The sequence below is a fragment of the Pseudophryne corroboree genome (genome assembly GCF_028390025.1).
Source record: "Pseudophryne corroboree isolate aPseCor3 chromosome 7 unlocalized genomic scaffold, aPseCor3.hap2 SUPER_7_unloc_2, whole genome shotgun sequence".
In the NCBI taxonomy this organism is placed as follows: domain Eukaryota; kingdom Metazoa; phylum Chordata; class Amphibia; order Anura; family Myobatrachidae; genus Pseudophryne; species Pseudophryne corroboree.
The window spans coordinates 617,891-642,466 of NW_026967611.1; the positions used below are offsets into that span (position 1 = coordinate 617,891).

The window sequence follows — 24,576 nt, forward strand, 5'->3', positions numbered from 1 at the left end:
GGTCTATTGTAGCACAGACCAGGAGGTCCGGAATTGACCAGGAGGTCCAGGTACAGCAGACAAGGAAGTCCGCTATAAATAGAGAAAAGAGCACAACCAAGGGGGTTGGTGCAGAACCCATATAGGCCATTAAAGCTCATGCTGAAGGAATTCGCAGCCGCAATTTTCGATTCCACTGGTCGCTCTGCACATAAGATTAGTTGCTTATGTGCAGACTGATTGTACCGCACGTAATTGTGTGCATTAGTTAATCTGACCAGTACCATTTGTGTACGAAACGGGTCATAAACACTATTTGTACATTCTGACGTGATTTGTGTAATTTTTTATTTTCTGAAGGGAAGTTCGCTGGTCACTCAGGAATTATCCAACAACCAACAGTTACTGGAAAGGGTTAATGCTCTGCGGATCACACTCACATGTTCCAGTAAACGAAGGTTCATAGGGGCCCTGGGTCGAGTACGCCAGCACTAGGGCAGTGTGTAGGTCGTATTGGTCGGCGTGGGCGAGTGAGTGGGGTACTCGGTAAACCGCCACCGTCAGCCTATCTTGAACATTTTGGTTTTTGTAAGGGTTCGCTGAAGACCCTGATTGAAGGTCAGAGGTGGTGAAAGCAACACCTACAGGTATGGGGGCCAATTGTTCAGGTAGGGGGCGATCAACCTCGGTTCGGGTTGATTCAGTAAACCGACCAATCGGGTCGGCAAGGTACGTAATGTGTGAAAAATACGGTTCACACACAGAGGTTTTATGTGATGAATGGGAGAGAATGACGGTACATGACGGGGAGAAGTTCCCAAGAGTAGGCAGCTTTAGCCCAGAAGTGTTACAAAATCTAAGGAGGAGGATATGTCTCATTAAATCAACAAAGAGACGGATTAAACATTATGATTATTTGCAGTTATGGCAACAGGAGGGTGAAATACAGAGAGTATTGGCTCAGGCGGCGGGATCTAACCCTATCAGGAAACTGATAGCCACGGCACCGCCGCCACCATACATATCAGGAGAGAAATCGGTTGCGGAGAATGACGCATTAGGGTGTAACAAACAAACACTTAGCAACTGTGTAAATGTTAATAAGTTAACCAATGCAAGTATTAACCCGTGCAAGTTGTACCCTGTTTTGAACTTTCCCCAGGAGTGTGATCAAGAGGACGAATCGGCAACAATATCGGCGCTCTCTCTAGCAGCCACCATATCAGAAACAACAGTAGGCACGGCCCAACCCTTAAGATTAGTAACAAAGGCCCCTAGCGGAGGGACAGGTGAGGTCGTATCAACAGGTAAGTAAGGCACCATACACTATGCTGAAACCATTTCACCACAGGCTGTAGAATCTACACAGAATGATGTTATTAAACTTGCTCCCGTTAGGGTAATAGCAGTTCCAAATGGGAAAACGGACACTACAGGAGTCACTCCTATCAGGAACATTGCCATGTACAGCCCGTTTTCCCGAATGGAATTAAGAACCATAGTGTCTGAATTCCCTGACCCTAGGAAAGACTTAGTTGCTAGCCAGAAATACATCAGAGACCTAGGGAACACTTTAGAGCCCAATAACAAAGACTGGCAGGTATTGCTGAGGGCTTGTTTACCCTCCAATGTTGACTCGGCTCAATTTTTAGCTGACTGTGGATTGGATCAGGATGTACCTCTTACAGATGTGTACAACAAAGACAATGTAAAAAGGATAAGTTTACAGTTAAAGGAGTATTTTCCAGCTGTAGTTAAATGGAACAAGATTTTCTCCATTAAACAAAAGGAGTCAGAAACAGCTGCAGAGTATTTTCACAGGGCATTACTAGATATGGCAAAATACACAGGCATAGAGGACATTAAAACAAACATAAACCATCGAGAAGTAGCAGTATCTGTACTAATGGATGGTTTAAAAGAGGCATTAAAGACAAGGGTACAGACCACGCAACCATGTTGGCGAGGTCTGTCGGTGGCTACTTTGAGAGAGGCAGCTGTGGATCACGATCGGAATATCACCAGACACAGGGAATTACAAGGTGATAAGTTAATGGCCGTAAGTATACAGTCCCTGACCACAAGGCAGCCTTTGTATAAATCACCAAACCCTGTGGGTAAGTCGAATGTGGTAACCTGTTATTTCTGTCATAGAGAGGGACACTTTGCACGAGACTGTAAATCGAGAAACATACAAAAGTCTTATCAACCCCCTAGACAACGACACGACACACGACATTGGGAGCAGGGTCCGCAGAAACTGAGTTATGAGCCACATGCAGGGGAAACAAAAAGATACCCCCCGAACAGAGACTGGCAAGCCTCTGGCAGTTCCCAGTTAACCCCTTCACAAGTAGTTGCTGCCAGTGGGATTCAGGGAGGTCACCATACCCAATAGGGGTGTGGCCATACCTGTAATCTGCAGCCAGTAAAATTGATTGCAAGTCTTGGTAGTGAACCCGAAATTGCAATTGATGTAGCTGGTAAAACATTAAACTTTCTTGTAGATACGGGGGCGGCCAAATCAGTGATAAATTCGACAGTGGGCATGAGAACCACTGGTAAGACAATTCCAGCCATGGGAGTAACGGGAGTAGTCCAGCATTACCCTGCTAGCAAACCAGCCGAGATTACAATAGGGCCTTTACATACCAAGCATTCCTTTTTGCTGGCTGCATCGGCACCGACAAATCTCTTGGGAAGAGACTTATTGTGTAAAATGGGGTGCGTCATTTATTGTACTCATGAAGGTGTATTCTTGGACATACCTGAGAATCACGCTCAGGAAGTGCGAGACATGTTAGACTCCCCATCAAAATTAATGTCACATACCATTATGACAAATAGGACTCCATCCCAAGTAGAAGAAATGACATCCCAGATACCAGAGTCACTGTGGACTAAAGACGGACAAGACACTGGATTGATGGCAAACGTAGCTCCAGTAGTTGTGCAAGTAAAAGATGGTAGGATAGCTCCAAAAATCCCACAATACCCTCTGAAGCCAGAGGTGGAGTTAGGAGTATACCCAGTAATAGAGCGCTTGCTACAACAGGGCATCCTGGTAAGAACATCCAGCACAGCCAATAGTCCCATCTTCCCTGTGAAAAAGAGTGGGGGGAGGGGTTACCGGCTAGTGCAGGATTTAAGGGGGATTAACAAAATAGTTGAGAGTCAGTTCCCCGTAGTGCCAAATCCAGCTGTCATCCTTATGCAAATCCCTCCCACTGCGAAATTTTTCACTGTTATTGACCTCTGCTCCGCTTTCTTTTCGGTACCTCTGCACCCTGACAGCCAATATTTGTTTGCATTTACATACAGAGGAGTCCAATACACATGGACTCGATTACCACAAGGTTTCATAGACAGTCCAAGTATATTTTCCCAGGCTTTGCATGATTGTTTACAGTCTTTCCAACCAGAGAGTGGATCAATATTGATACAGTACGTGGATGATTTACTACTGTGTTCAGATTCATTGGAAGCATCCCTGAAGGATACGAAACAGCTCCTGTTTCATCTTTCAGACACAGGACACAAGGTTTCCAAAGACAAGTTGCAATTATGCCAAACTAAAGTAAAATATTTGGGACACTGTCTAACACAAGGACTGAGACACCTGACCGCTGATAGAATTCAAGCAATTACAGACATGACTCTGACTCAAACCCAGCAACAGATCAGAACGTTTTTAGGAATGTGTGGGTATTGCCGTAACTGGATCCCAGGATTTTCCATTCTAGCATTACCTTTGCAGGAGATGGTCTCCTCAAACAAGCCTGATCGGATTTCGCACACAGACGAGTCCGAGATGGCATTTGAGAGACTTAAACAGTGCCTAACGCAGGCACCAGCATTAGGTATGCCAGACTATGGGAAACCCTTTGAGCTGTACGGAACAGAAAGTGCTGGTTGCGCAGCAGGCGTCCTAACCCAAAAGCACGGTGATGCCAGCAGGCCGGTAGCATACTACAGCGCTCAGCTAGATACGGTAGCGCGATCCCTCCCCACATGCTTGCGAAGCGTTGCTGCGATAGCATTGCTAGTAACGAAAAGCGAAGATGTAGTGCTAGGTCACAACCTCACAATTCATACACCACATGCAGTGTCAGCCTTGCTAAATTCTGCCCAAACCAGACACGTCTCATCAGCGCGGTTTACAAGATGGGAATTGGCACTAATGGCCCCCGTAAACATCACCATAAGGAGATGCAGTGCATTAAATCCTGCAACATATCTCCCAGGTGTGCCTGGACAGGCACAAAGGGTGGAGGATGAGAGTGGTGGGGAAGGAGAATTTAATACAAAGGAGGACACACATGATTGTATGGAATATTTGACCCAAAATTTTACCGCAAGGCCTGACATCAGTGACAACCCACTGGAAGATGTAGATCTTACCTTCTACACGGATGGTAGTTGTCACAGACAGTCGGACTCTGGAGACTTGTGTACTGGATACGCAGTCGTAGATGATCAAGGCACCATAGAAGCAGAACCGCTAGGCCCACCTCACTCAGCCCAGGTTGCTGAACTGGTCGCCCTAACCAGAGCATGTGAATTGGCTAAGGGCAAATCAGCCAATATCTACACCGACTCTAGATACGCATTCGGGGTAGTCCATGATTTCGGAGCCCTATGGCGCCTCAGAAATTTCATGACGGCAGCTGGTACACCGGTAGCGCATGCAGCTCACATCAAAAGGCTTCTAGCAGCGATACAGGAACCCGACAGAGTGGCTGTTATCAAGTGTAAAGCACACACATATAGCCAGGACCCAGTATCACTTGGTAACAGCCGAGCAGACGAAGCTGCTAAGTTAGCAGCTGGTACCCCCAGACAGACAGACACCACACAACTGATGGTATTTAATACCATCAACACACAGAAGTTGTGTGAGATGCAAAATTTGTGTTCCACACAGGAAAAGGCAGTCTGGAAGGCAAAAGGATATGGCCAGGAGTCCTCAGGACTCTGGACGGATGGACAGGGTAAACCAGTGGCCCCCAGAGCATATCTTCCATGTTTAGCTGAGGCAGCACACGGGCTGACTCATCTGGGCAAGGAGGGAATGTGCAAGTTGGTAAGAGCATATTGGTGCGCCCCAGGATTTTCATCTCATGCAGGTAAGAGAGCAATGTCATGCCTTACCTGTTTGAGGAAGAACATCGGAAAGGCAATACCAACAGAACCATCTCATATCCCACCTACAGGCAGCCCTTTTCAGGTAATACAGATTGACTTTATTCAATTACCCCCTTGTCGAAATTTGAAATATGTACTTGTTTGTATAGATGTATTCTCAAATTGGGTTGAAGCATTTCCTGCGGCCACAAATACCACTATGTTTACTGCTAAGAAAATTGTGCAGGAATTTGTGTGTAGATATGGTATCCCTAGAATAATCGAAAGTGATAGGGGTACCCATTTTACAGGTGATGTCTTTCAAGGAATGTGTAAGTTGATGGGAATTGATAGTAAGCTGCACACTCCATACCGTCCACAGGCGAGTGCGAAGGTGGAAAGAGTGAACAGCACTATTAAAAATAAACTGAGCAAAGTTATGGCAGAAACAGGATTGGCATGGCCAGAAGCTTTACCCATAGTACTGTACAGCATCAGAACCACTCCCAGGTCCCCTCTTAATCTGTCTCCCTTTGAAATCTTGTTTGGTCGACAACCGCATGTTATGATTAACCCTCAGGATGATTTGAAGTGTAACAATGAAGTGACTGTAAAGTACCTGATTAACATGAGTAAACAGCTAAGGAATCAAAATGATAATTTGAAGTTATTGATTCCTGATTTACCAGATAGTAATTGTCATGACATTGAACCTGGGGATTATGTAATGATACGGAATTTTCTACGCTCAGGTTGCCTTATTGACAGATGGTCAGACCAAGTCTTATTGACTAGCACTACTGCATTGAAGGTTGTCCAGAGAGAGACTTGGGTTCATTCGTCCCATTGTAAGAAGGTTGCTGATCCAGAGAGGTCCCGTGATAAGGAACAGACGGTAGAGGAAGTTGTATCACTGGAGTGTCTGTTCCAGGAGGACTGAGGCGGCACCTGAGCATTGAAAATCACAAGATCAAAAGCAGTTGTCGATTCCCTGTTCCCTTTTATTGTTTTTCTCCACTTCCCATCCCCTCTCCCTCAAATTATTTTTTCCCCCTTCTCATTCTTCTTCGTTTCCTCCTATAAGATGGACTTGCCCCAAGAGACTGTGATCCGGATTTTCCTGTTGACCATGATGTTGACCAGAGCAGTCTGTTCCGGCGAGAGTACCATGGAGGTCGAGAAAGGTTCTGGAATGGGTTCTGATGACAAAGATGGAGGCGTAGTTTTCCAAGAACAACTTAACCAACAAGTAAAGGCGAGTATCAGAAAACGATCCGATAGCATTGACAATAGAAGGAATTGTGAAGGATTGTTAGCTGAAGAAAACTGTATCTGTAGGCTCTGTGACAATGTAGTTGAGGATGGGTGCATCAAGAAATGCCAATCCAGTTTTAATATCCACATGGACCGGCAGCCCTTGAGTGACTATCACTCCTTAGTGGGTAGTGTGTTAAATCAAACAGATTGTTGGGTATGCTCTCAAGTACCTCAAGGTCATAGCAAATCAGGACTAGTACCATTTCCTTTAATGGTAGGGGAGGTACTTGAGCTAAAGGGTGGGGGACCGGTGGACAGGAGGTTTAATATCTCCAGTCCTCCTAGTTTGAAGCTCCACCAATATCATGTGGATAGATCCCTAATATGTTTTAACATTTCCAATCCCCGAAAGCCGGGAAATTGGGAAGTGTCATGGAGTAACCAAACCATGACCTTTTCATATAGAGCAGATAGAATGCCGACAGATACAGAGCTTATACGCCACATAGCCAGTAGAGAAAAATTTTTCCGATATAGGTATACCCTAGGAAGTAGGATTACGAGAGTTGGAGAGGTATCACCAGGATACTGTGCACATATCGTACAAACTGATACGTGTACCAGACAGATGGGAGAATTAGGGTTAGGAGATTTCACATGGAAGATGTGTAATATGGTTATGTCCTACTCCGTCCCATATGTTCTCCCCGATGATGCCTATTTCATATGCGGGAGGAAGGCGTATAAGTGGCTTGCCCCAAGCTCTGAAGGATTGTGTTATATTGGAAAAGTACTGCCTGAAGTAATGACTGTATCACATGCCAAAATGAAAGATATACACCGTGGTGCCCAAGCTCCTTATACTCATACTCATTACGAGCACGTAGTTAAACGGCACCTGATAGAAAGAACAGAGCATCCGGCCTCTGACATGATCCATGAATCCACCGGGATTCAGGTTCTACTCGCGTTAGACATCACTCGCACCGCCAGAGGAGTGTTGAATTATAAATACATATCTGCTCTTGCAAATTTGTTAGACAATATCACAGAAATGTATGATGACACTTTTAGGTATACTGGAAGAGAGCTTCAAGCTTATAAAACAGAACTGGTTCAGCATAGAATGGTTCTTAATTATCTCACAGCAGTAACAGGTGGATATTGTGTCACACTGGCAACGCAGTACGGCGTGAAATGCTGCACATATATAACGAATAGTACCGAGGATCCGGTCGAGGTCATAGACCAAAAGATGGACGATATTCTCCAATTAAAGTGGGAATTTCGCAGGAGACACAATCTCACCCTTGCTGCTGTGGGTAATGAGCTGACTGGTTGGGTGTCATGGTTGAACCCGTGAAATTGGTTCTCTGGTTTAGGAGAATGGGCTCAAGGAGTCATAATGGATGTAGGGAAGTTCCTTCTATGTATCTTAGGTGTTGTCATAACGATTGGCTTGACATTTAGATGCGGTCAGGCTTTAATGAAGTGCAAACGTAGTACCAGGGTAATGAGTCTAAGGAGTGAGGAAATTGTAATTCCAATGGATTTGATTTATGACCCAACTGTAGAAACAATGATGTGATGAAAATGCGATTATACGGTCCGTTTCTTTCACCTGTTTTTCCGGTTTTTCCAAGGTAAAAAGACCCACTTTTTGACGAGGAATTTGATGACCCTGTATACAGACAACTGATGGATTAAAGAAGAAGTTTTGACAACCTTATACACAGATATTTGATGAACTATGCCATAGACCCCCAGTTTCCCTAGAAATTTTAAAATTACGCTAGCCCAACACTTTTGTAAGTCTATGGACATTGACAAAGCTTTTTGCCCACACCTTTTGACCAAAGCCTAAAGAAGACTGCATTCAACAGACACCGAACAAGACTTCAACCGACAAATGTTCATTAACCTGACATAGAATACCACTGCATTTACCATAATTGTGTCTTATCTTCATCTCTACAACCTTCAGGTAATTACACACATAGGGGTAAATTTACTAAGGTCCCGATTTTGACCAAGATGCCGTTTTTTTATCAAAGTGTCATCTCGGTAATTTACTAAGCAATAATCACGGCAGTGATGAGGGCATTCGTAATTTTTTGGAAGTCCAACAAAAAAAATACAAATGAATACACCATCGGTCAAAACGCGGCTGTTTAAGTATGAATCTCGGTAATTTACTAAGAAGTGCAAAGCAAAAAAAACCAAACACTGCCGTGAAAAATTACAACTCGTAAAAAAGTGCTAAAAAAAACCAGACCTGCTTTTTTAATCCGTGATTGTATAGGCATGCACGGATCCATGAGATCCGTGCATGTATATCAGTGGGAAGGGGTTGGAAAGTGGTTATTTTCTTAAAAAAAATTGCGTGGGGTCCCCCCTCCTAAGCATAACCAGCCTCGGGCTCTTTGAGCCGATCCTGGTTGCAGAAATATGGGGAAAAAATTGACAGGGGTTCCCCCATATTTAAGCAACCAGCATCGGGCTCTGCGCCTGGTCCTGGTTCCAAAAATACGGGGGACAAAAAGAGTAGGGGTCCCCCGTATTTTTAAAACCAGCACCGGGCTCCACTAGCTGGACAGATAATGCCACAGCCGGGGGTCACTTTGATATAGTGCCCTGCGGCCGTGGCATCAAAAATCCAACTAGTCACCCCTGGCCGGGGTACCCTGGGGGAGTGGGGACCCCTTCAATCAAGGGGTCCCCCCCCCAGCCACCCAAGGGCCAGGGGTGAAGCCCGAGGCTGTCCCCCCCATCCAATGGGCTGCGGATGGGGGGGCTGATAGCCTTTTGTGATAATGAAAATATATTGTTTTTAGTAGCAGTACTACAAGGCCCAGCAAGCCTCCCCCGCATGCTGGTACTTGGAGAACCACAAGTACCAGCATGCGGCGGAAAAACGGGCCCGCTGGTACCTGTAGTACTACTACTAAAAAAATACCCAAAAAAAGACAAGACACACACACCGTGAAAGTAAAGATTTATTACATACATGCACACAAACATACATACATACTTACCTTATGTTCACACGAGGGTCTGTCCTCTTCTCCAGTAGAATCCATGGGGTACCTGTTGAATAAATTCTACTCACCAGATCCCGGGTCCCAGGGTCCTCGGGGCAACCATTTGTAATCCAGGTACTTGCATAAAATAACAAAACGGAAAGCCGAGCCACGAACTGAAAGGGGCCCCATGTTTTCACATGGGACTCCTTTCCCCGAATGCCAGAAACCCACTCTGACTTCTGTCTAAGTGGGTTTCTTCAGCCAATCAGGGAGCGCCACGTTGTAGCACCCTCCTGATCGGCTGTGTGCTCCTGTACTGAGTGACAGGCGGCACACGGCAGTGTTACAATGTAGCGCCTATGCGCTCCATTGTAACCAATGGTGGGAACTTTCTGCTCAGCGGTGACGTCACTTTAGGTCAACCGCAGGGCAGAAAGTTCCCACCATTGGTTACAATGTAGCGCATAGGCGCTACATTGTAACACTGCCGTGTGCCCCCTGTCACTCAGTACAGGAGCACACAGCCGATCAGGAGGGTGCTACAACGTGGCGCTCCCTGATTGGCTGAAGAAACCCACTTAGACAGAAGTCAGAGTGGGTTTCAGGCATTCGGGGAAAGGAGTCCCATGTGAAAACATGGGGCCCCTTTCAGTTCGTGGCTCGGCTTTCCGTTTTGTTATTTTATGCAAGTACCTGGATTACAAATGGTTGCCCCGAGGACCCTGGGACCCGGGATCTGGTGAGTAGAATTTATTCAACAGGTACCCCTTGGATTCTACTGGAGAAGAGGACAGACCCTCGTGTGAACATAAGGTAAGTATGTATGTATGTTTGTGTGCATGTATGTAATAAATCTTTACTTTCACGGTGTGTGTGTCTTGTCTTTTTTTGGGTATTTTTTTTAGTAGTAGTACTACAGGTACCAGCGGGCCCGTTTTTCCGCCGCATGCTGGTACTTGTGGTTCTCCAAGTACCAGCATGCGGGGGAGGCTTGCTGGGCCTTGTAGTACTGCTACTAAAAACAATATCTTTTCATTATCACAAAAGGCTATCAGCCCCCCCATCCGCAGCCCATTGGATGGGGGGGGGACAGCCTCGGGCTTCACCCCTGGCCCTTGGGTGGCTGGGGGGGGACCCCTTGATTGAAGGGGTCCCCACTCCCCCAGGGTACCCCGGCCAGGGGTGACTAGTTGGATTTTTGATGCCACGGCCGCAGGGCACTATATAATAGTGACCCCCGGCTGTGGCATTATCTGTCCAGCTAGTGGAGCCCGGTGCTGGTTTTAAAAATACGGGGGACCCCTACTCTTTTTGTCCCCCGTATTTTTGGAACCAGGACCAGGCGCAGAGCCCGATGCTGGTTGCTTAAATATGGGGGAACCCCTGTCAATTTTTTCCCAATATTTCTGCAACCAGGATCGGCTCAAAGAGCCCGAGGCTGGTTATGCTTAGGAGAGGGGACCCCACGCAATTTTTTTTTTGGATTTTACAGTGTTTAATTTAAAAAAAAAAAAAAAAATGAACCCCAGCACGGATCACACAGATCCGGCCGAGATTCATTGTAAAAAAGTCGGCAGTGTTTTGCTAATCACTGCCGTAAAAATTAAAAAAAAAACACGAATGACATCGACATCGGAACAAAAGAAAAACCCGAATACGACAGCTTAGTAAATCCGTCGTAACAAATTTAAAAAGTTGCTGTTTTACACTTTCGATGTCATTCGTGATTGAACTTTGACCTGAAACGGGAAAACACGAATCTTAGTAAATTTACCCCATAGTCGATAGGGAATACCCGCACAGATATCAGCATTCACATATTCCCCCATTCATGTATCATCAACTAAAATGTGCTCCCACATTTTGTTACAACCACAGCCGAAAAGAGCTCGGTAAAGTTTGACAGCCCATCCACAGACCCGTACCACGGGATAAGAAGGAATTCAAATGTATACTTCGCAATACCTCGAAGCTTGATTTAAAACACGTACGGCACGATGATACATGACCCCCCAAACATGGATTCATACACACATGCTTCTGCTATCTCAATAGGTCATACCCTTTACCTACCTTCTCCTCTCCTCCCTTACCCAATCATAGAAATGTATTTACACTTGATATATATTTTTCTCGTTTTGAAATGTTTTAGGAAGTGGCAGTTATTGTTGACTGCCAAAGGGTGGACTGTCAAAGTCAGAAAAATATCACTATGCACACTGCCATATCTGCACCTCATGCGAGCTCCCGCTGCGCGTGCAAGAGCTCTCCCGTGCGCATACTCGCAGTCGCGTGCACCCGCAGGCGCACGATATGCGGATTTACGGTAGAGTTTGTATGCGTCTAGCGGGCGACTCAATCGATATATATTTTAACCATATAATGTATTTTGTAGATTATGGTCCCTTTGATAGAATCTGAAAGTTTAGTTAATATAGCATGTTCATGGACAGAGAGATCCCTCTTTGTTTGATACGAAGGGTCAGACATGAGTCATACAGTGGTGTTTAGTATCCATCGGAAGAGTATTTAATTAGCAATATTCCGGTGTTGGTTTGAAGCAGATTAATCGCTCGTGCGAATAGTTATGGACATAAGAAGTTTATGTAATTTTACTATTATTTGCACTTACTTATCCATGCGGCGGGAAACCTAGTTTCCCACCCACCTGAGCAGTTGGAAATAGTCACAGCCCACCTGTATGAATCAACCTATAACCTTTTGTTATAATGCGAAGACGAATTCCTGTGTCCAATGAACAATGAGATTGTAGGGACCATTGAATTGTATTGTGTGTGTGGGGCATAAATAGACAAGCCGATCATATCCAGCTCTCACTCTTCAACGGTTCTCATTGCTGATAATCGGGAGCTGGATATCCAGAGGCGCATGCGATCGTTCCCCTTGTGCGTAAGTTTTTCTCCGCAATCATATTGTCTTTATTGGTATTGTGGGCCATATCTCTCTCTCTCTCTCTCCTCTTCTCTTTCTCTCATTTTTTTCCTTAAACGTACTTGTATTGTATTGTATTTCCTGTGTAGTTATCTGGTTAGTTAGTCTATGTTACATTGGTAGTGTATGACTTGTATTGTATTATTCTTTTGCAAGTATAACATTCATATAAGGCGTTAGACCCTAAGCCCGGCATTTGTGTATTTCTTATGGTGTTAAGTATTCTCAGGTCTGTCGGAGACGCTCGAACAGCTTTAAGTTAATAAGGTTACATTGTGTTGCATCTACACCCCACTATTACACTAAGGTTTTTCCTGTATAATACATTGTTCATGGTTTACATGTAAAGGTTTAACATTGTGAGCGTCTGCGCCGCTGGTGATCTTCTCGTGGTCCCGAGCGTACGCTACGCTAAGCGATTGCTACGCAACGTGCGTACCCTTACGGTACTCCAGACGTCAATAGCGTACAGTGTTCTTAGGCCTCTTAAAGGGTTTTAAGTAAGATAAATATTTAGCTTTATCAAAACCTTTTAGGGTAACATAAATCCATGCCACTACTAAAGCATTTCTTGTGGCGCAGGGGAAACATCAAATGCACTCTATGCAGCTAGTCCCATGTTCGAATCCAACCCGCTCAGCTTAACATCCATATTATTTATTTACTTTTAATGGGATCATTCTATCAATTCATTTTTACCTTTAATTTTTGTTAATATTATTTCTATATTTCATTATTTTAACCCCTGGAATAATTACATTGCTGTTTAAACAACAAAAAGAATTGAAGAAAAAATAAATATTAAACAGACAGTTTAAGGATTCGAAGATTTAAATATTTAAAGATTTTAAAATTTAAAACAGGGAGGGGGGGGAGGGAGGGGGGCCTTTTGGGAGAAGGAGGGGGAAAAAAATAAAAATAGAAAAAAAAATATATATATAGAACCAAGAGAAAGTGTAAAAAGAGGATGGAGGAAGAAATCTGATGTTCATCATTACTAGTGGATTTTACTAAAGAACTTTAAAGGAACACACACAACAGGATTATACAGTTTCATCCTAAGAGGAAAGCTGTTTCCAAAATAGCTACTTCTAATAATTTTGTTTATTTATTAAACATACAATAAATGGATATTCAATAAATAATATATTAGGTAAATCAATAGATAAAATCTTCAGAGACTGCCAATGTTGTTCAGTTCGATGCTCTCATTCAGACCATCAGGTGTAAGGGTACCCAAAGAAAAAATCCAAAATGCCTCCCTTGTCAAGTAAAGGAGATTCAACTGAGGCAGCACAAGGGAACTCTCATCTGGGGACAACAACTGCAGGGAGAACACATATTTTCAGATGAACATGGGAGGGCAGAAGGCTGCCTAATACTGAAGCACCCCCAAACAACAAACCAAATGCAACAACTAGTACAAGCATTCCTTGGGGAAGGCCTGCAGCAGATGGATTTGCATATGGTGATGTCATCCAAGCAGTGGGTCAAAGTTGGCTTCAACCCTCGTCTGCATATGAAAAGAGAAAAGGGGCGTGCAGGGCATGGCGGCCTTTTGCGGCGCTTGGATGACCCCTAATTCACATTAAACACCTCCACCCTCCTTCGGTGTGGGGCTCATGTTGGCTATGCCCCAGCCCCTGAAGCATTCAAGCTGATTACTTGCAGCAGCTAGGCACTGTAATAGCTCCAGAGCTGCTCTGTAAGGCAACTAAAAGGGTGTGGGCCCTGCAGCACTACCTGTAGTTCGCATTGTGCGTTGGAAGGCACAAAGTAAGCAGACGGGAGAAGTCAAGATAGTGCGCAAGGGCATAGAAGGGAGTGGCTCAAGAAAAGAGAAGTGTAAACAGACAGCAAACTAGGCTGGAGAGAGACATGAGACAAAGAGATCTGAATTATACGAGAGCCGACCAGGGGAAACACAAATTATGCAGTCAAGTTTCCCACATTTGGGGATATCGCAGGAGCAGCACACCCAGAGTGCAATTGGTGAGCCTTGCCCTGGGAGAAGCACCTTCATGATCATAGTATCTCACCTAGCAGGTAAGTAGGAGTTGGGCTAGAGCTGGGGAGGGTCGCTGCTCGGGCACCCCCCTGTCAAGTGAAGGAGATCCAACTGAGGCAGCACAAGGGAACTCTCGAAAGAAGAACAAGGCTAGAGGAAGATCTGAGACAAAGAAATCTGACTTTTACCAGAGCTGACCAGAGGAAAGCACAAACACAGTCCCCCACTACCACAAATAATGCCGTCAAGTTTCCCACATTTGGGGAAATCACAGGGGTCAGCATACCCAGAATGCAATGAATGAACCTCAACCTGGGAGAACAATCTTCATGACCATGGTATCTCCTATGCAAAATAAGTATGATTTGGGATAGAGCTGGGGAGGGCCGCTGCTCAGGCACATCTCTGTCAAGTAAAGAAGATTCAACTGAGGCAGCACAAGGGAACTCTCATCTGGGGACAACAACTGCAGGGAGAACACATATTTTCAGATGAACATGGGAGGGCAGAAGGCTGCCTAATACTGAAGCACCCCCAAACAACAAACCAAATGCAACAACTAGTGCAAGCATTCCTGGGGGAAGGCCTGCTGCAGATGGATTTGCATATGGTGATGTCATCCAAGCAGTGGGTCAAAGTTGGCTTCAACCCTCGTCTGCATATGAAAAGAGAAAAGGGGCGTGCAGGGCATGGCGGCCTTTTGCGGCGCTTGGATGACCCCTAATTCACATTAAACACCTCCACCCTCCTTCGGTGTGGGGCTCATGTTGGCTATGCCCCAGCCCCTGAAGCATTCAAGCTGATTTCTTGCAGCAGCTGGGCACTGTAACAGCTCCAGAGCTGCTCTGTAAAGCATGTAAAAGGGCGTGGGCCCTGCAGCACTACCTGTAATTTGCATTGTGCGTTGGAAGGCACAAAGTAAGCAGACAGGAGAGGTCAGAATAGTGCGCAAGGGCATAGAAGGGAGCGGCTCAAGAAAAGAGAAGTGGAAACAGACAGCAAACTAGGCTGGAGAGAGACCTGAGACAAAGAGATCTGAATTATACGAGAGCCGACCAGGGGAAACACAAATTATGCAGTCAAGTTTCCCACATTTGGGGAAATCACAGGGGCAGCACACCCAGAGTGCAATGGGTGAGCCTTGCTCTGGGAGAAGCACCTACATGATCATAGTATCTCACCTGGCAGGTAAGTAGGAGTTGGGCTAGAGCTGGGGAGGGTCGCTGCTCGGGCACCCCCCTGTCAAGTGAAGGAGATCCAACTGAGGCAGCACAAGGGAACTCTCGAAAGAAGAACAAGGCTAGAGGAAGATCTGAGACAAAGAAATCTGACTTTTACCAGAGCTGACCAGAGGAAAGCACAAACACAGTCCCCCACTACCACAAATAATGCCGTCAAGTTTCCCACATTTGGGGAAATCACAGGGGTCAGCATACCCAGAATGCAATGAATGAACCTCAACCTGGGAGAACAATCTTCATGACCATGGTATCTCCTATGCAAAATAAGTATGATTTGGGATAGAGCTGGGGAGGGCCGCTGCTCAGGCACATCTCTGTCAAGTAAAGGAGATTCAACTGAGGCAGCACAAGGGAACTCTCATCTGGGGACAACAACTGCAGGGAGAACACATATTTTCAGATGAACATGGGAGGGCAGAAGGCTGCCTAATACTGAAGCACCCCCAAACAACAAACCAAATGCAACAACTAGTGCAAGCATTCCTGGGGGAAGGCCTGCAGCAGATGGATTTGCATATGGTGATGTCATCCAAGCAGTGGGTCAAAGTTGGCTTCAACCCTCGTCTGCATATGAAAAGAAAAAAGGGATGTGCAGGGCATGGCGGCCTTTTGCGGCGCTTGGATGACCCCTAATTCACATTAAACACCTCCACCCTCCTTCGGTGTGGGGCTCATGTTGGCTATGCCCCAGCCCCTGAAGCATTCAAGCTGATTACTTGCAGCAGCTAGGCACTGTAATAGCTCCAGAGCTGCTCTGTAAGGCAACTAAAAGGGTGTGGGCCCTGCAGCACTACCTGTAGTTCGCATTGTGCGTTGGAAGGCACAAAGTAAGCAGACGGGAGAAGTCAAGATAGTGCGCAAGGGCATAGAAGGGAGTGGCTCAAGAAAAGAGAAGTGTAAACAGACAGCAAACTAGGCTGGAGAGAGACATGAGACAAAGAGATCTGAATTATACGAGAGCCGACCAGGGGAAACACAAATTATGCAGTCAAGTTTCCCACATTTGGGGATATCGCAGGAGCAGCACACCCAGAGTGCAATTGGTGAGCCTTGCCCTGGGAGAAGCACATTCATGATCATAGTATCTCACCTAGCAGGTAAGTAGGAGTTGGGCTAGAGCTGGGGAGGGTCGCTGCTCGGGCACCCCCCTGTCAAGTGATGGAGATCCAACTGAGGCAGCACAAGGGAACTCTCGAAAGAAGAACAAGGCTAGAGGAAGATCTGAGACAAAGAAATCTGACTTTTACCAGAGCTGACCAGAGGAAAGCACAAACACAGTCCCCCACTACCACAAATAATGCCGTCAAGTTTCCCACATTTGGGGAAATCACAGGGGTCAGCATACCCAGAATGCAATGAATGAACCTCAACCTGGGAGAACAATCTTTTATGACCATGGTATCTCCTATGCAAAATAAGTATGATTTGGGATAGAGCTGGGGAGGGCCGCTGCTCAGGCACATCTCTGTCAAGTAAAGAATATTCAACTGAGGCAGCACAAGGGAACTCTCATCTGGGGACAACAACTGCAGGGAGAACACATATTTTCAGATGAACATGGGAGGGCAGAAGGCTGCCTAATACTGAAGCACCCCCAAACAACAAACCAAATGCAACAACTAGTGCAAGCATTCCTGGGGGAAGGCCTGCAGCAGATGGATTTGCATATGGTGATGTCATCCAAGCAGTGGGTCAAAGTTGGCTTCAACCCTCGTCTGCATATGAAAAGAGAAAAGGGGCGTGCAGGGCATGGCGGCCTTTTGCGGCGCTTGGATGACCCCTAATTCACATTAAACACCTCCACCCTCCTTCGGTGTGGGGCTCATGTTGGCTATGCCCCAGCCCCTGAAGCATTCAAGCTGATTTCTTGCAGCAGCTGGGCACTGTAACAGCTCCAGAGCTGCTCTGTAAAGCATGTAAAAGGGCGTGGGCCCTGCAGCACTACCTGTAATTTGCATTGTGCGTTGGAAGGCACAAAGTAAGCAGACAGGAGAGGTCAGAATAGTGCGCAAGGGCATAGAAGGGAGCGGCTCAAGAAAAGAGAAGTGGAAACAGACAGCAAACTAGGCTGGAGAGAGACCTGAGACAAAGAGATCTGAATTATACGAGAGCCGACCAGGGGAAACACAAATTATGCAGTCAAGTTTCCCACATTTGGGGAAATCACAGGGGCAGCACACCCAGAGTGCAATGGGTGAGCCTTGCTCTGGGAGAAGCACCTACATGATCATAGTATCTCACCTGGCAGGTAAGTAGGAGTTGGGCTAGAGCTGGGGAGGGTCGCTGCTCGGGCACCCCCCTGTCAAGTGAAGGAGATCCAACTGAGGCAGCACAAGGGAACTCTCGAAAGAAGAACAAGGCTAGAGGAAGATCTGAGACAAATAAATCTGACTTTTACCAGAGCTGACCAGAGGAAAGCACAAACACAGTCCCCCACTACCACAAATAATGAAGTCGAGTTTCCCACATTTGGGGAAATCACAGGGGTCAGCATACCCAGAATGCAATGAATGAACCTCACCCTGGGATAACAGTCTTCATTACCATGATATCTCCTATGCAAAATAAGTATGCTTTGGGATAGGGCTGGGGAGGGCCGCTGCTCAGGCACATCTCTGTCAAGTAAAGGAGATTCAACTGAGGCAGCACAAGGGAACTCTCATCTGGGGACAACAACTGCAGGGAGAACACATATTTTCAGATGAACATGGGAGGACAGAAGGCTGCCTAATACCGAAGCACCCCCAAACAACAAACCAAATGCAACAACTAGTACAAGCATTCCTGGGGGAAGGTCTGCAGAAGACGGATTTGCACACAGTGATGTCATCCAAGCAGTGGGCCAAAGTTGGCTGGAACCCTCATCTGCATATGAAAAGAGAAAAGGGGTATGCAGGGAATGGCGGCCATTTGCGGCGCTTGGATGACCCTTAGTTCGCATTAAACACCCCCACCCTCCTTCGGTGTGGGGCTCATGTTGGCAATGCCCCAGCCCCTGAAGCATTCAAGCTGATTTCTTGCAGCAGCTTGGCACTGTAACAGCTCCAGAGCTGCTCTGTAATGCAAGTAAAAGTTTGTGGGCCCTGCAGCACTACCTGTTGTTTGCATTGTGCATTGGAAGGCACAAAGTAAGCAGACAGGAGGAGAAGTCAGGATAGTGCACAAGGGTATAGAAGGGAGGGGCTCAAAAAAAAAAGAAGTGGAAACAGACTGCAAACTAGGCTGGAGAGAGACCTGAGACAAAGAGATCTGAATTATATGAAAGCCGACCAGTGGAAACACAAATTATGCAGTCAAGTTTCCCACATTTGGGGAAATCACAGGGGCAGCACACCCAGAGTGCAATGGGTGAGCCTTGCCCTGGGAGAAGCACCTTCATGATCATAGTATCTCACCTGGCAGGTAAGTAGGAGTTGGGCTAGAGCTGGGGAGGGTCGCTGCTTGGGCACCCCCCTGTCAAGTAAAGGAGATCCAACTGAGGCAGCACAAGGGAACTCTCGAAAGAAGAACAAGGCTAGAGGAAGATCTGAGACAAAGAAATCTGACTTTTACCAGAGCTGACCAGAGGAAAGCACAAACACAGTCCCCCACTACCACAAATAATGCAGTCAAGTTTCCCACATTTGGGGAAATCACAGGGGTCAGCATACCCAGAATGCAATGAATGAACCTCACCCTGGGAGAGCAATCTTCATGACCATGGTATCTCCTATGCAAAATAAGTATGATTTGGGATAGGGCTGGGGAGGGCCGCTGCTCAGGCACATCTCTGTCAAGTAAAGAAGATTCAACTGAGGCAGCACAAGGGAACTCTCATCTGGGGACAACAACTGCAGGGAGAACACATATTTTCAGATGAACATGGGAGGGCAGAAGGCTGCCTAATACTGAAGCACCCCCAAACAACAAACCAAATGCAACAACTAGTGCAAGCATTCCTGGGGGAAGGCCTGCAGCAGATGGATTTGCATATGGTGATGTCATCCAAGCAGTGGGTCAAAGTTGGCTTCAACCCTCGTCTGCATATGAAAAGAGAAAAGGGGCGTGCAGGGCATGGCGGCCTTTTGCGGCGCTTGGATGACCCCTAGTTCGCATTAAACACCTCCACCCTCCTTCGGTGTGGGGCTCATGTTGGCTATGCCCCAGCCCCTGAAGCATTCAAGCTGATTTCTTGCAGAAGCTGGGCACTGTAACAGCTCCAGAGCTGCTCTGTAAGGCAAGTAAAAGGGTGTGGGCCCTGCAGCACTACCTGTAGTTCGCATTGTGCGTTGGAAGGCACAAAGTAAGCAGATGGGAGAAGTCAGGATAGTGCGCAAGGGCATATAAGGGAGCGGCTCAAGAAAAGAGAAGTGGAAACAGACAGCAAACTAGGCTGGAGAGCTCTTCTGTCTATATTTTGCAAACCTGCTCTTGTCCTCTCCAGCTGCTCCATGTAGATTTGACGTCTGGAAAGGTGCATAACCCACTGACAAGCAGGCACACTCCTGCATGAGTTTTCACTCTCACTAGCTGGATGATACACATTCATTTGCATGTGCTCCACCTCCGACACACCGCCCACCCAACCACCCAGTCACCAGAGCCACCCACAAGCCAACTGGCTTCGTGACTTAATTTGCACAGTGCAGTCATCCAGGCAGCATGTCCTTCTCAATGGAATAATCTCTGGTTCCATGGAATCTTCCGCATTGGAATGCTGCGGAACAAAAAGGATTTAAACATTCAGCTTGCTAGCATTCAATGTACCTGCGGCTTGGCTCTAGCACATGGGTCTTCATCCTGTGGCCCTCCAGCTGCTGTGAAACTACACATCCCAGCATGCCCTGCCACAGTTTTGCTATTAAGGTATGCTAAAACTGAGGCAGGGCATGCTGGGATGTGTAGTTCCACAGCAGCTGGAGGGTCGCAGGTTGAAGACCCATGTTCTAGCATGCCTGTTCTATGATGCATGTTCCGTGATGTCACAATCAGCTTGGAATGGGGTATCTAGCAGGCATTTGCTGACAGCCACTTGAGGTAGACACACATCAGGAGATGCAGCATATCGGAGGTCTTCGATGCCTTTCCAGCAAATGCACACCACCTGCTGCTGGTCTGGACACAAAACAATGCCCACAATTGAAGTCCCAAAATGCCCAACTACAGGATTCATGTAAGTAGTGAATTTAGGAATGAATTTAGAAGTAGGAAATTAAGTTAGTTCACAAGTACATTCAAATTCAGATCTAAAGTCTAGGTAGGCCTCACGTCCTGGCAGCCCCCAGCATTTAAAAATGCCTTGATTAGAGGTAGGGAATTAAATGTAGATAAGAAGTAGACGCAAAATAAGACTCCACAGAGCAGTTATCAGGTGTCTTTATCAATTGTTGCATTTAAAAAATCAAGCAATTAGGGAACACAATGTTGCAACAATGTAACCCTATTTGCAAAATAGTACTAAATAAGTTTGTCGATGTAAGACATTTGCAAAGGCGCATTTAAAACACACTGGAAAATGCAACTGAATCTGTTTTTGGAGGCTAGAATAGGAAATGTGCATCGGTCCAACAAGTACTGAAAGCTCTTCTACCATCTTCCTTTTCTGAAAAGCCATTTAATATATGGTTCCCAGATAGGGGACATATCAGATATTGCCTTTCAAAAGCAGCAAATATCATACCACTTCTATTGCCATCAAAGATAAACATTGATTGTTTTCAGATATTGGATTGAAAAAGCAGTCTTTATTGACATAAAGAAGCAAAAAAACATACATAAACATTACACACATAAGTACCGTGTTGCAGCACAGCCAAAACACAATACAAATGCTGTCGGTATAGTACAGTTCAGAAACTACAGCACAGGCCAGCCTACACTATAAATCATGAACTGCACTATACATTTAAACAATACAATAATACAACAGTTAATAAGGCTATGGGTGTGGAGTGTAAGAGGGTGAGGGAATCACAAGCCCGAAGCTTTATTGAAAGACAGACACATATAAAGGGAGGATTAATAAATACAAAGATATCCTTTACTATAGAATGTAGTCCAATCCGGTCTTTCAACTCTTCCACAACTGAAAAACGGATAGTGTTCCCAAGCCTTCCATCCTGGAATATCTTCAGTCTCTCGCCAATGAAGAAAACAATCCCTCCAGCAGACCCTTCAACCACGATACAAGATCACAGCCAAAAGGGCGAGAAGCAACTACACTTGCGTTTAACCAAAATGGCTAAAACTTAGTGAAGGAAAGTGCAGTGCACCAAAACATAAGCTGACACAATCATGGAGAATGCGCCAGCATATATGCTCTTCTATCTATATTTTGCAAACCTGCTCTTGTCCCCTCCAGCTGCTCCATGTAGATTTGACGCCTGGCAAGGTGCATAACCCACTGACAAGCAGGCACACTCCTGCATGAGTTTTCACTCTCACTAGCTGGATGATACACATTCATTTGCATGTGCTCCACCTCCGACACACCGCCCACCCAACCACCCAGTCACCAGAGCCACCAACAAGCCAACTGGCTCCGTGATTTAATTTGCACAGTGCAGTCATCCAGGCAGCATGTCCTTCTCAATGGAATAATCTCTGGTTCCATGGAATCTTCCGCATTGGAATGCTGCGGAACAAAAAGGATTTAAACATTCAGCTTGCTAGCATTCAATGTACCTGCGGCTTGGCTCTAGCACATGGGTCTTCATCCTGTGGCCCTCCAGCTGCTGTGAAACTACACATCCCAGCATGCCCTGCCACAGTTTTGCTATTAAGGTATGCTAAAACTGAGGCAGGGCATGCTGGTATATGTAGTTCCACAGCAGCTGGAGGGTCGCAGGTTGAAGACCCATATTCTAGCATGCCTGTTCTATGATGCATGTTCCGTGATGTCACAATCAGCTTGGAATGGGGTGTCTAGCAGGCATTTGCTGACAGACACTTGAGGGAGACACACATCAGGAGATGCAGCATATCGGAGGTCTTCGATGCCTTTCCAGCAAATGCACACCACCAGCTGCTGGTCTGGACACAAAACAATGCCCACAATTGAAGGCTCAAAATGCCCAACTACAGGATTAATGTAAGTAGTGAATTTAGGAATGAATTTAGAAGTAGGAAATTAAGTTAGTTCACAAGTACATTCAAATTCAGATCTAAAGTCTAGGTAGGCCTCACGTCCTGGCAGCCCCCAGCATTTAAAAATGCCTTGATTAGAGGTAGGGAATTAAATGTAGATAAGAAGTAGACACAAAATAAGACTCCACAGAGCAATTATCAGGTGTCTTTATCAATTGTTGCATTTAAAAAAATCAAGCAATTAGGGAACACAATGTTGCGACAATGTAACCCTATTTGCAAAATAGTACTAAATAAGTTTGTCGATGTAAGACATTTGCAAAGGCGCAAACAAAACACGCTGGAAAATGCAACTGAATCTGTTTTTGGAGGTTAGAATAGATGCAGGATCAAGTAGCTCAATGGGTAGGGTATTTGATTAGAATTCAACAGGTTATAGGTTTGAATCCTGGGTATGATAGTTTGAGGTGTTATTTAATAAAGTATGTTTATATATTAGTCACACATGGCTTACTTGTACAAATGGCATGTCACCAGTTAGTGCTGACTGCTGATATGCCATTTGCACAAACACGCCATGTGTGACTGTATATGCATTTAAGGAGGGCACCCCGGCAATACCACAAACCATTGAGTGTCAAGTATACTAGATATATCTTCATATCTCATGTGCTTTCTCTGAGACCAATCTTGTTATGCCCCTTCCCCACAAGGCATGCGCCTTTTGTCCATATTGCAAAAATGGGGAGGGGGGGGGCATATAATTATCTGTCACAGGGCACCAAAAAGTCTAGTTATGGCTCTGGTATGCATTATGTAATCTGGCAGACCATATCTCCAACACTGGCTGGTTGGAATAGAAATCCGGTTATCTATGTGAGCAAATGACCATCAACGATTTACTCTCAAACACTAGAAAATGGACAAAAATGGTCCCCTAAACAAATTGGTTAAATTTTGGGTTTAACTAATTTGTGTAATGACCATTTTTGACCACTTTTCTAGTGTTTGGGAGCAAATGGTTAATTGACATTTGCTCCTATACATTACCAGATTTTCATTCCATCCATCCAGACTGGATAGATAGCCTGACAGATAATTGTGTAGTGTACGCCCAGGATAACTGTCAGTTGTGCTTTCTTTTATGACGGCACATAAATGGGTGGGCAGATCCAGAGCAAGCACTGCCCACTCATGCATAGTTGTCAACTGATGTGAAGTTCCAGGGGGCAATCTCAGTTATAAAGAAAAGTATCTGGAAATTGTCCCTAGTTTAAAAAAAAAATAAAAAAAATTGATCAACTCCATTTATTTAGTATGATATCCCAGGTGATAGGATGCCGGCAGTCAGAACAACATACTTTATTAAATAACACATCTCAAACTACCATACCCAGGATTCAAACCTATAACCTGTTGAATTCTAATCAAACACCCTACCTATTGAGCTATTTGATCCTGCATAAAAATTGTGAACATTATATGAAGCTATTGGTACTTTGAAAAAAAAAGTATCAGCATTACAACGCAGCAGATCCATGCAGTTTGCAGCCACACACTACATGTATCTGCTCAGCCACAATGCTGATTATTTCTTCACAAAGTACAAGGTGAGCTCCAAACAGAATTCTCTAGCTTAGAATTATGCCAAACCTAGAAGTCGGGCCCCCCACCCAGGGATCCCCCAGAGGGAGGCCTGCACCGTCATGCGGCAGGCTTGTCCGTTTTGGAAGCAGGCTGATGTGCAGCCCAGGCTTGCTTCAGTCTGGGCTTGGCAGGTCTGGAAGCATGAGCTTGCTTTGGGTATGCCTGACCTTGGGTACGCTTTACCTTGAGGATGAAAGGGCCAAGGGAAAGTACTTTTAGCCTTCTGCGTGGTAGGAGTCATACTAGGTAGGCAAGCTGTTTTAGCAGTAGCCAGATCAGC

The 24,576-nt window shown here is 45.6% G+C and overlaps 10 non-coding genes across 10 annotated transcripts; all 10 read right to left on the reverse strand.

Annotated features, from left to right (window-relative positions):
• Positions 1 to 14,226: 14,226 nt before the first annotated feature.
• LOC134986183 (U1 spliceosomal RNA) lies at positions 14,227 to 14,389 on the reverse strand. Its single transcript, XR_010192195.1, has one exon. It is a non-coding gene; the product is annotated as a U1 spliceosomal RNA (small nuclear RNA).
• A 152-nt stretch (positions 14,390 to 14,541) lies between these two features.
• Positions 14,542 to 14,705, reverse strand: LOC134986062 (U1 spliceosomal RNA). Its single transcript, XR_010192091.1, has one exon. It is a non-coding gene; the product is annotated as a U1 spliceosomal RNA (small nuclear RNA).
• Positions 14,706 to 15,376: 671 nt separating this feature from the next.
• On the reverse strand, positions 15,377 to 15,539 carry LOC134986162 (U1 spliceosomal RNA). The gene has a single exon (XR_010192177.1). It is a non-coding gene; the product is annotated as a U1 spliceosomal RNA (small nuclear RNA).
• A 152-nt stretch (positions 15,540 to 15,691) lies between these two features.
• LOC134986063 (U1 spliceosomal RNA) lies at positions 15,692 to 15,855 on the reverse strand. The gene has a single exon (XR_010192092.1). It is a non-coding gene; the product is annotated as a U1 spliceosomal RNA (small nuclear RNA).
• A 671-nt stretch (positions 15,856 to 16,526) lies between these two features.
• On the reverse strand, positions 16,527 to 16,689 carry LOC134986191 (U1 spliceosomal RNA). Its single transcript, XR_010192201.1, has one exon. It is a non-coding gene; the product is annotated as a U1 spliceosomal RNA (small nuclear RNA).
• A 152-nt stretch (positions 16,690 to 16,841) lies between these two features.
• On the reverse strand, positions 16,842 to 17,006 carry LOC134986079 (U1 spliceosomal RNA). Its single transcript, XR_010192107.1, has one exon. It is a non-coding gene; the product is annotated as a U1 spliceosomal RNA (small nuclear RNA).
• Positions 17,007 to 17,677: 671 nt separating this feature from the next.
• On the reverse strand, positions 17,678 to 17,840 carry LOC134986163 (U1 spliceosomal RNA). Its single transcript, XR_010192178.1, has one exon. It is a non-coding gene; the product is annotated as a U1 spliceosomal RNA (small nuclear RNA).
• A 152-nt stretch (positions 17,841 to 17,992) lies between these two features.
• Positions 17,993 to 18,156, reverse strand: LOC134986075 (U1 spliceosomal RNA). The gene has a single exon (XR_010192103.1). It is a non-coding gene; the product is annotated as a U1 spliceosomal RNA (small nuclear RNA).
• A 675-nt stretch (positions 18,157 to 18,831) lies between these two features.
• LOC134986112 (U1 spliceosomal RNA) lies at positions 18,832 to 18,994 on the reverse strand. The gene has a single exon (XR_010192136.1). It is a non-coding gene; the product is annotated as a U1 spliceosomal RNA (small nuclear RNA).
• Positions 18,995 to 19,146: 152 nt separating this feature from the next.
• LOC134986020 (U1 spliceosomal RNA) lies at positions 19,147 to 19,310 on the reverse strand. Its single transcript, XR_010192053.1, has one exon. It is a non-coding gene; the product is annotated as a U1 spliceosomal RNA (small nuclear RNA).
• Positions 19,311 to 24,576: the final 5,266 nt, after the last annotated feature.